This window comes from Cibotium barometz, chromosome 31, assembly GCF_041138505.1.
Source record: "Cibotium barometz isolate CiBa-2024 chromosome 31, ASM4113850v1, whole genome shotgun sequence".
NCBI lineage: Eukaryota > Viridiplantae > Streptophyta > Polypodiopsida > Cyatheales > Cibotiaceae > Cibotium > Cibotium barometz.
The window spans coordinates 41,846,448-41,856,447 of NC_141076.1; the positions used below are offsets into that span (position 1 = coordinate 41,846,448).

The 10,000-nt window shown below is 41.9% G+C and overlaps 1 non-coding gene and 1 pseudogene across 2 annotated transcripts in view; one reads left to right on the top strand and one right to left on the bottom strand.

The window, feature by feature from the left end:
* Positions 1–1,779: 1,779 nt before the first annotated feature.
* On the top strand, positions 1,780–1,882 carry LOC147620876 (U6 spliceosomal RNA). Its single transcript, XR_015270070.1, has one exon. It is a non-coding gene; the product is annotated as a U6 spliceosomal RNA (small nuclear RNA).
* Positions 1,883–9,546: 7,664 nt separating this feature from the next.
* The window catches only part of LOC147620877 (F-box protein At5g46170 pseudogene), a 2,457-nt pseudogene continuing 2,003 nt past the window's right edge, over positions 9,547–10,000 (bottom strand). Inside the window, exon 1 of the transcript XR_015270022.1 lies at positions 9,547–10,000. This exon is cut by the window's right edge and continues 2,003 nt beyond it. The product of XR_015270022.1 is annotated as an F-box protein At5g46170 pseudogene (transcript).

Genomic DNA, 10,000 nt, shown 5'->3' on the forward strand with positions numbered 1-10,000 from the left:
GCTCCGACTTGGGTGCCCTCACCCCTAGACCCCAGACACACTCATCGTCCACACTCCGCCATTCAAGCTCCGCATTCGATCAAGCTTCCACGTGCCCTTACAAGCTACATGACATTAACCCTCCCCCCACCAAGAATAGTTTTCGTCCGTGAAAACAAACTAAGGAAAGCTTTTGGTAAGCATATTTAATTGTTATAATGTCCAGGCCTCCTCTAACCCATCCTTCAAGTTAACAAGTGCAGAGTATGCCTCATGTTCCAATCTTTAAACTCGTGAATTCTCTCTGGTTCAAATGGAAGTGATCGTAACTGTAAGGACACAACTAGAACTTCAAGGCAAACTACGTTGCCCGGGTGATACACTGAAACAATAGAGTGGGCTTGTTCTAGAATCTCAACGTATTCTGGGTTTTGAAGGGATATCACAAAATTTAATAGTTAAATATGAGTTCTAGTATTCTTATATATGGCTTTTAAAGGGATGGATGTTGAACAAAAAGGGATGGATTTTGGAACCATGTTTGAATGGTCTATTGAAGAGCACAACACATTTGAGCTTGAAAATTGTACCTCCTCATCTACATCTAACTCTTTTGGTTAGCATGTATTTTTGTAATGTGTAGTGTGCACTTAAAAGTTCTCCTTACCTTTGCTTACTAAGTTCTTTTAAAAATATATACAATGGAAATCCTAAGGCTACCATTATAAAGGAAGAAAGTAAAGGTAGCTAGCATAGTAGCCTAGTAGAGTCAATGCTAAGGATGGGCAGCTTAAACACATAACCATGAACAACCAAGTGTAGTTATGGAGCTATTTTCTGAAGGTACATTTTGGAGCAATGAGTAGAACACTTCCATTGTTACATGCACCTATAGTAATAGGGTGCACATGTATGGACATAATTGGATATTAACCACACCCGCAATTACCTTTTTTGGACGAGCATTGTGCAAATTGTGAAGAATTGGTCACACCAACTGCTATTGAGATACCTCAATCACCTATCCGTGATCACATTGAATATGAGTCTGTTGCAAGGGCATATCCAAGGGATATTGGTAGTTTGTCAGCTTTCTTATCTTTGAAATCATCATGCCAAGTGAATCCCTTCTATAAAGGAATCCAAGTCTTTGGGCATGTCTAAAAGCCTCAATGTGGATGGTAACTCGAGAGCTGATATAATCTACTTTTTCCCAAGAACCAATGGGCACATTCAACAACTCAAAGGACAGAGATTGACCAACATTGCAGTCACCAACCTAAGAAAGCTCGGATTTTTTCAACACAGAAGGGCCTCTGCCTTCCCCTTTGTCTTCAGCCTCCTTGCTTACAACAACATCGATTAGGAGATTATTATGATAAAGATGACACAAACGCAACGTTGCACTTATTGTTTGCTGTCAAACCCAATCCTGATTCTGTAATTTCTTGAGTAAATGTATATGGATGATATCCTAATCTTGATCTATCGAATGGTTATCTAAAAAAAAGTATCTATAATATGGCAAAAGGATGTATTTAATCTATTTGAGAGGATAAATAAATAAATAAATATTCTTTTTTTTGGATTAATCGATTCCGGTTCTGGATTGGTACTATGACCACATCTTTTGCACAACACTCCAATTCGGTGGAATGGGCGAGTTATTGGCCCCTCGAGTCTCCACCATTCCATGCTCAATAAGTACTTTTTTCCTTTGTCTTCTTGGTTTCCAGCTTTAATAGATGTATGGGCCTGCAGAACCTTTGGCATTAGCTGATGTCAAAACTTGACCTACCTGTCCCTTCGGGGACATCTGATAAAATTGGAACGATACAGAGAAGATTAGCATGGCCCCTGCGCAAGGATGACACGCACAAATCGAGAAATGGTCCAAATTTTTCTTTCCTCTGAGGAAATCTATAAGGCAAGGCTGTCCCCTGTCCCCTCTTCTTTTTGCTATTGTTGCGGACGCTCTCGGGTGGCTTGTTAACAAGGAGATAACTGATAATAATATCAAGGGTATTGAGATCCCCAACAGGGCTGATCCTTTATGCCTGCAGCTTTTTGCTGATGACACGAATGTGCTGCTCCGGAATGAAGTGCAGACTGCTGCACACTTTATGACCTGCCTCGATACCTTCTGCCTTGCCAGTGGCTCACAGATAAACCACTCCAAGACCAGCTTCAGAGTCTTTGAAGGGGTGCCCCCCCCTCGATCCTGTCCGCTGGTTGTAAGAGTATCCCGGATGGTGTTGTGTTCAGGCTTCTAGGAATCCCCATGGGCTTCAACATCTCTTCCAAACAAAGGTGGGACTATGTGCTTGATAAACTCAAGATCCCCTCTGTTGTTTACTTCCTGGCCTGTTGGAGACCCTCTGAGACCCAACTCCAATCCCTTAACTCGATCATGGGGAATTATCTGTGGGGGGGATCTCTGGAAAGTAAGAGGATCAGCAAAGTAGCTTTTCAGACATGTTGCTTGGAAAAAGAGCAAGGGGGTCTTGGCATCATCAACATTGGGTTGCTTGCTGAGAAGCTTGCAGCTAAATGGGTGCAAAGAGCCATCTTGTCTAATGATGTTTGGGTAGACTTACTCAAAAGGGATATTAATAAATTTTGGCTCAAAGGTAAAAGATCTTGGAAGGGTTTCTCTCTCAATGAAGTTTTGTTCTCAAAGGCCTATCTCTCCCCTATAGGCAGCAAACTATGATGTAGGATGTGGGAGTCTTGGATGAAATACAAAAAGCTCTTCTGTTTCCAAACCTTTACTAAGAGAGGTAGGTATGCCTATGCAGCTGACTCTGTGTGGTTTGGGCATCTCGTGTCTCCCATCTCCAATGAACAGGTCCAGACCAGTCTTTCTTGTTTCAAAGCTGGTATAAAGGTTTGGGGTGACTTATGTAACTCAACTGGCATGTTAAACAGGGAACAAATCTGCAATAAATTCATCTTGTCCCGTGGTGGAGTTGAGTTGGTCATTCAGAGGTGTAATGCTCTTAAGGTTTCCATTCCCCCGGGGCTGATTTGTGACTGTATTACCTTTTCTAAAGCCATCCGGTGGGGCGACTCCAGTAATCTTGTCAAGTTACCTAACACTTTTCATGCAAGAAATCTGATTCTTAAGCTCAATAAGAGATGGTCCTTGGCCTGGAACAAACATCAATGGGCCTTCCAATTTAAGCTTATTTGGGCCTTCGCTCATGAAAGAAAACACGCCATTTTGGCCTGGCTAGTCATGCACAAAGCGACCTGGACCCTTGAGAAGGCCCTGAAGTTTGGACATGGGAATGGCCTTTGTCCCCGCTGTAATACCAAGCTGGAAACTGTCCCCCATCTCTTCTTCTCTTGCCCAGACACTAGACAATTCTTGGATGTTCTGAACAAGGCCTTTAAGAAAATTAGGAAAATCCCTTTGAGTTGGAAAGAAGTCCTCCTAGGAGAATGCCACTCTCTGGACCCCTTAACGTGGCAGTCCGTCAGAATTCTGTTTCTTTGGCATGTATGGAAGCAACGTAATGAAGCGTTATACGAAATTAAAACTAATCACCACTTTTATCTTTTTCTTGACAGTGTACTCAAGCTAATCCATCAGCTTCAGCCGAGTGGTGTTCCCATGGAGGTGGACCGGTGGCAAGAGCTACCTTGGAGAAAATGGAAGAGATTCCATGTCTCCTCGCATGGCCAAACAAAGGAAGTTATGATACAAGGGCTTCATCTGGAATATTCAGAATTCCGAGTACTACGTCCAGGCTTCAGAAAGCTTCTGTGGGGTTCTTTAAGCCCTCATGGCCTCAATCTTCTGCTCATGATTTATTACCAGCCTCTCGCCCGGAATAGAAGACAGTCAAGCTCCAACTGGGGCTGGCTGGCCACTGCCTAGTGCCTCAGCCTGTTCTTCAGGATTTGTCCTTCAAACTGGTACATCAGAGTTTTTATGCTACAGTGTTTCTTGGCCTCAATCTTCTGCTCATGATGTTTAACCATCCTCTCTCCCGGAATAGAAGAGGGGCTGGCCGCCGAGTGCCTCATCAGGATTTGTCTTTCGAAATGATACATCAGAATTTTTCTGCTACAGTGTCTCTGTTGTTCCTTTTTTCTGAAGATCATTACCTTTACTGGTGCTGGCTGGCTGAACTGTTCATGATATGATTTAGCACAGTTTCTGTTTTGTTTCAGAGTTTTTACCCCCTTTTTCTGAAGGGTTCATCAGGTCGTAGTGTCTCCCCATGGGCCTTCCACATGGGATCTTGTAACCACATTTTTTTTTAATATATTCCACCGTTTTAACTAAAACTTGACCTACCCCTTCGATTCACTTCCTCTCCAGATCCACCTACTTCATGTTGATTAATTGCAAATAAATGTTGTGTCATCAGATTTTGACACTTTAATTCTGCACTTACGTATTTCTATTGAAAATCCAGGTTCTCCTCTTACATTCTGGCTTTATCCACATTAGATTTCACACTGTCTTCTCTGAGTGCCTCCACAGTCTACTTTAAGGCCGCTTGTTCTATTTCCAAGCCTGTCACCTTGTTTCGAATTGTGAAAAAAATTTTGCTAATTTGGCTCTCAACTTAATATTGGATTATGCGGCATTCTATCCGTAGCGTTCGACTGACCTAACCGCTAGCAAAAGTCACATGCTTATGCAAACTAGCACGCATCTTTTCATATTATGGACCACCATAATCCCTACTTGAAATATCTTTTTCCCTGTAATTTCTCTAGAAAAGTATCTACCGCTACTAATAAAATTATGGCGGGTTATTTTCTAAGCTAATAGAAATGCAAGGGTTATTCTTAGCCATCTTGGAAAAGCCAACCCTCTCTTATGGAGAGGGTAGCATCCTCAACCTTGCCTCTAGTGGTGTCATCCCAATGGAGTCATGGGAAATAGGTAGTGAGAAAAGGGGAGAAGAGCTATGGAAAACTCAATCTCAACTCCAATGCATGTGTGCATGCAATGAGTGTGTGATTGATGGAGATGGAGAAGAAGAGGGAAAGGAAAAGAAGCAAGCAAGCAATCACACCATGCATACATTGTAATCCACAAGCATGCAAGTATCAACAAGAAGAGGCAAGCAAGCATGCAAGCTACTAATCCACTATTAATCCAAGATCTCCAAGCTAGAAAGCTCAAGCTCATTGTGATCAATGAATTGTCTCTATTATTATTATTAAAAATGTATTATGTACATGACCTCATATTAGCTGCCCATGGTATGTCCCAAGGCCTAAAAGCTCTTTAAGCTTATACCTAGGCTATGTATATACAAATTCCATGTCTTAACCGAAAATATACATGTCATAGGCTCGGCTACATCCCATAACCAATATCATTAAGCACGGTTTCAAACGGTGACTGTAATGTCATAAGTAATGTTAATTCAAAAAATTTCCTCTTAATTGGTGAGGTACTGTAGGAAGTAGTTGGACAGAGTGATGAAGAAGGTTATACCGCCACCTTAAAACTTTGTGCTTTGGTGAAAGTCTTTGAGGGAGTCTACGAGGTTGCCTCAAATATGTTCTCAAAGGTTTTGAGACACTCGTTCAAAGCACTCGTTGAGTAGCCAAGTATATCCTTGAGGGGCGGCTCTTGATGGATGTTGAACGCAAGGCTTTGGGATCCATTGCTAGAGAGCATCCATTGGTGAAGAACTCCATCGTGATTAGCATGAAGAACTTGAGGGGTGGCTCTTGATGGATGTTGAACACAAGGCTTTGGACTCCATTGCTAAAGAGCATCCATTGGTGAAGAACTCCATCGTGATTGGCATGAGGAACTTGATGGTGGCATCTCTACAACAATTAGATGCGTACTCTAATGCATGAATCAAGGTCATACACGCAATGCAAAGTGCTCATGTATTATGATTTTTCGAAGGTTATAGACTATAGGTAATGCTTCCAAATGAGAAGATAGTCCATTGTGGTGGACTTGCTAGAGTTTATTCTGTGAAAGTTGGGTTTATGGAGGGCTCAGAGGCATGGGCTGTTGAAGACAATGAGGATCACTGGGCGACATTTGGGGAGTCACCAATAAAAAGACAACATTTAGGGTCATATCATGGACTAAGCATTCATCCACCGTGGCTCCCTCATTTAGAGGTATACCTAGTCTTTGTTGATGACATGGCTATGGTGCTACAAGTGAGTGGCCATTCATGCAAGAATTGTCTATGAAGTGCTTTGCTCTTAGTGTATGATGCAAGTGATATGCAAGTGTTGTCTGTGAAGTGCTTCACTCTTAGTGTATGATGTAGGAGATATGTAGGTGTTGTGCATGGGCTATGTGGGTTGAAGGTATGCCACCTAATGTGTGTTCTCCTTCTCCTCTCAACAAGTCCATCTCATGGCTCCAACACTTTTTCTTTCTTCCTTGTGCTCCTTTCTTCATTGTGTGCACCAACTCAATTAACTTTCTTTCTTGTTTTTCTACTTTCCTCTTGTCTCTTACACTCCTACTTTCTTATTCATTGCTTTCTTTGACTTTTGTTTATCACTTTCTCCTTCCTCATGTCTCATACATTCATGCTTTTTCTTCAACTATTACCGCTTTCTTCAACATTCATCCTTCATGCTTTCTTCAACTCTTGCACTTCTATTTTCTTCGACTATTACCACTTTCTTTAACATTCACCCTTTCTTGGAGAATCAAGGTCATGATCCTTCTTGTGCAGCACTCCTCTCCAATCGGCGAGGGTTTTATACCTACTTGCCCATGTGACAAGGCTTGAGAGTTTTGCAAGATTTGGCAAGGGTACTTGAGTTATGTAGGGTCCTCCAGTTGTGGTTGTGATGGTAAGGGTGATGGTGAGGCTGGGTTGAGCAACTTTGTGACATGTCCTTTACTGGATAGCAATAACATGTTTGGTGCCTAAAGGTGGGCATTCATGGTTGGGATCTTCAAGTAACTTCTATTTGCCTTTGGCCATGATATGTAGTGAGGTTTTTACTTCCATAGGGGGGTTTTGGTTTCATTGTTGCTTGGTAGCTTGGGCTTTGAGAGGTGGAGAGGGTTGAGACTTTGTAGAGGTTGACTTGGGCAGCCAAACTTAGGTGTTCCCTTCAAAGTATCCTTGGGCTTCAAGCAAGGCCTCTAGATCCCACCATCTGTTTGGTACAAAGTTTCCTCGTGTTGTTCTTGTTTTCCTCAAATGGGAAGGTTGTGATGCTGTCTTTGGAACCCTTAGTTGTGTATTGTCTTTGGAACCCTTAGTTGTGTATTGTCTTTGGAACCTTGTGCTTGTATAGCAACTCCTCAAGACCACATCTCTAGTTGCAGTTTCTTTTCTTCTTGGATTTGGTAATGGCTCATATAGTTTCTATGGATCTTTTAGGAATCCAAACATAGCCATTTCCCTCAAAATACCCTTGCAATTGAAGTATACACTTAGGCACCCACGACTTCTACCTTGTTTGGTGAAAGGTTTTAAGGTTCCAAGGTTAGAATCTTCTACTTAGTCAAGGTAGTGGAGTTAGTATTGTTAGTTGTTGGCGAGGCTTGTTGTTCAGCGGGGTTAGCTGACAGTGAGGTTGCCACCTGTCTTGGAGAAGCATTTGACTGTTCAAGGTAACTTACCTTGGCCTTAAGTCAAAGCAAGGGCCATTTCTTTGGTGGTTCAGTCAATGGTGAAGTTTCCTTTGGCGAGCATTTTAAGTGAGGAAGGGATTTGGTGGTAGAAGCAATGACATCCCTCCTTCCTTGGGGTTTCAAGGGTTCTATTCCTCCGTTAGTTATAAGGACGGTTACCTGCCCAAAGGCGAGTTATAGAGTGGATGTCCTTGAGTCCCACTTGACACCTATTATGTCCAATCCATCCTCATCCGACGAGGAGGAATTTCTCGTCCATGATCCAATGTGGAACACATTTGAAAACGCTCTAGGACATGCAACTTCAAATGAATATGTTGTTTTGGTCCATGCTTGAGCAAGAGTTATTGTTGGCCTTACCTAGGGAGCACCAAGTTTCATGAGACACAAGGTTACTAGCTCCAATGGTGACAAGAGCAAGCTTCAAGTGGTCACGCCAAGCAAAAGTCTGCTAGCAAGCAATTTCTTCTCACTCTTCTTCCTTTAAGTCTATGACTTGGGCCATATTGATGGAGAAGCGACGCTTGCGTGCAGCTGCTCCTGCCTTGCTTTGGCTTCTCGTTGAGATTCTCTTTCTTTGAACTTCCCTCCTTTTATCGGTTTTCTTCTAGTGGATGGATTTTCAAGCATTTTCAACCAAGGACCCAAAGTAGCATCTAAGCTGGCTACCATTAAAGAATCGCTTCATCTCCACACCGTCAAGTGTTCCACTGCAGGTGGATTCCTACAGAATCATCTCACAAACTAAGAATGGTTCCATTCCTCTGTATTTGGGCTTCACTTTCGATTTTTCGTATTCTATATGAGGACCACATCACTTACCTTGATATGTTTTTGTTTGAGCTTATCATCAAACCACTGCTTCTACCGTAGATTCTTGACAATCATACCATAGACTCCATGCAATCTAGCTTCTTGTAGTCTATCAAACTCAAAAAGATGGTCAATGATGAGGTCACAAGTAAACCTTTCCTTGACATCAATTCTTCTAGACATTCTATTGGCATAATTGTTTTGCTTCCAAAGGTCAGGTGACAAGTTACCACGTAAGAAGTTCCTTACTCACAACCACATAATCCTCCATGAACCATGTTTGGAATGACAAGAACTCAAACTCAAGACACCAAGTGGTTTAAACAGTGGCACCAAATCATCCTCCCAAGCCATGTTGACCATATCACCTGAAAATGTTCAAGTAAAGACTTAATATTAGAGGACACTATGATATGAACCTAACTTGATTAGTCTTGAAATTCCTTTGCAATCATTTTATGGAGTGGACCACTATGACAAATTTGCTTGCACCAACTAATAATGGAAGTCATACAAGCTCATAAGCTTAGACACAACTTTCAAGCCCATTTAGGAATAGGTCCAAACACTCATTCGGCCCCATAACTTAAAAATAGGGTATCTTAGAGTGAAGCTTATCAACCCCATATATAAAGCGAATATGAAGATATCATTCCATGTAAGCATATAGCTTATTTGGCATTGCCCCAAATGTCCTGAAGTCATCTCCAAACCATCGAGTCTCATATGCCACCATTCCACACAGACACGATGATACCAACCACTTACCATTGCTCAACCACAACGGCTACTCATAATGGCAACCTTACGTATATAAACGACATTCCACATAAGCATATAGCTTATTTGGCATTGTGCCAAGTGTTGTAAGCCATCTCCGAACCATCGAGCCTCCTATGCCACCATTCAATGTGGACACAACAAGACCAATCACACCCGTCATTGCTCAACCACAACTAGTGCTCATAATGGCAACTTATGTACATAAATGAGCATTCATATTTAACATCTCTCTCTCTCCAACTTCAAAACATACACATTAAAACCCGCAAGTGCAAAAGTAAGCTTATAATGCATTATTCAAGACATTGTTGGTCAATTTCAAGGTGTAAAGCAGCATCTTGTGTTGTTGCATGAAGTTACCTCGCAAGAGCTACCAAGCTATGAATTTGTATTGCTTTCCAAATGCATAAACAATTATCATCCAATTATGTACAAGGGGGCCACACCTATGGATAGTTTTCGTAACATTCCTTTTATATTTTACAAGGTAGCTCTTTGTTTGACACCAACGTTTCATAACACAACACAAACACCAATTCATGGCACATTGCATTACAAGCCACATGACACAACAGCATGACTAAACCAATGACAAAATTCTTTGAGATGAGGCCGACAAACCCTCGACTACACCCACCTGTGGGTTACTTGATTTTTTTTCCCCAACACAAAATACAAGCATAAGTAAGTGCAAAGTTTCCTTCAATGTTGGTGCTCCACTTTACATAATCTACCCCCTGCTCCAGTGAATACAGGCATCGGTAACCATGTACTCATCCTCATACTAATGAGTGACCACCTCATCAACATGCACGCATGATTGTC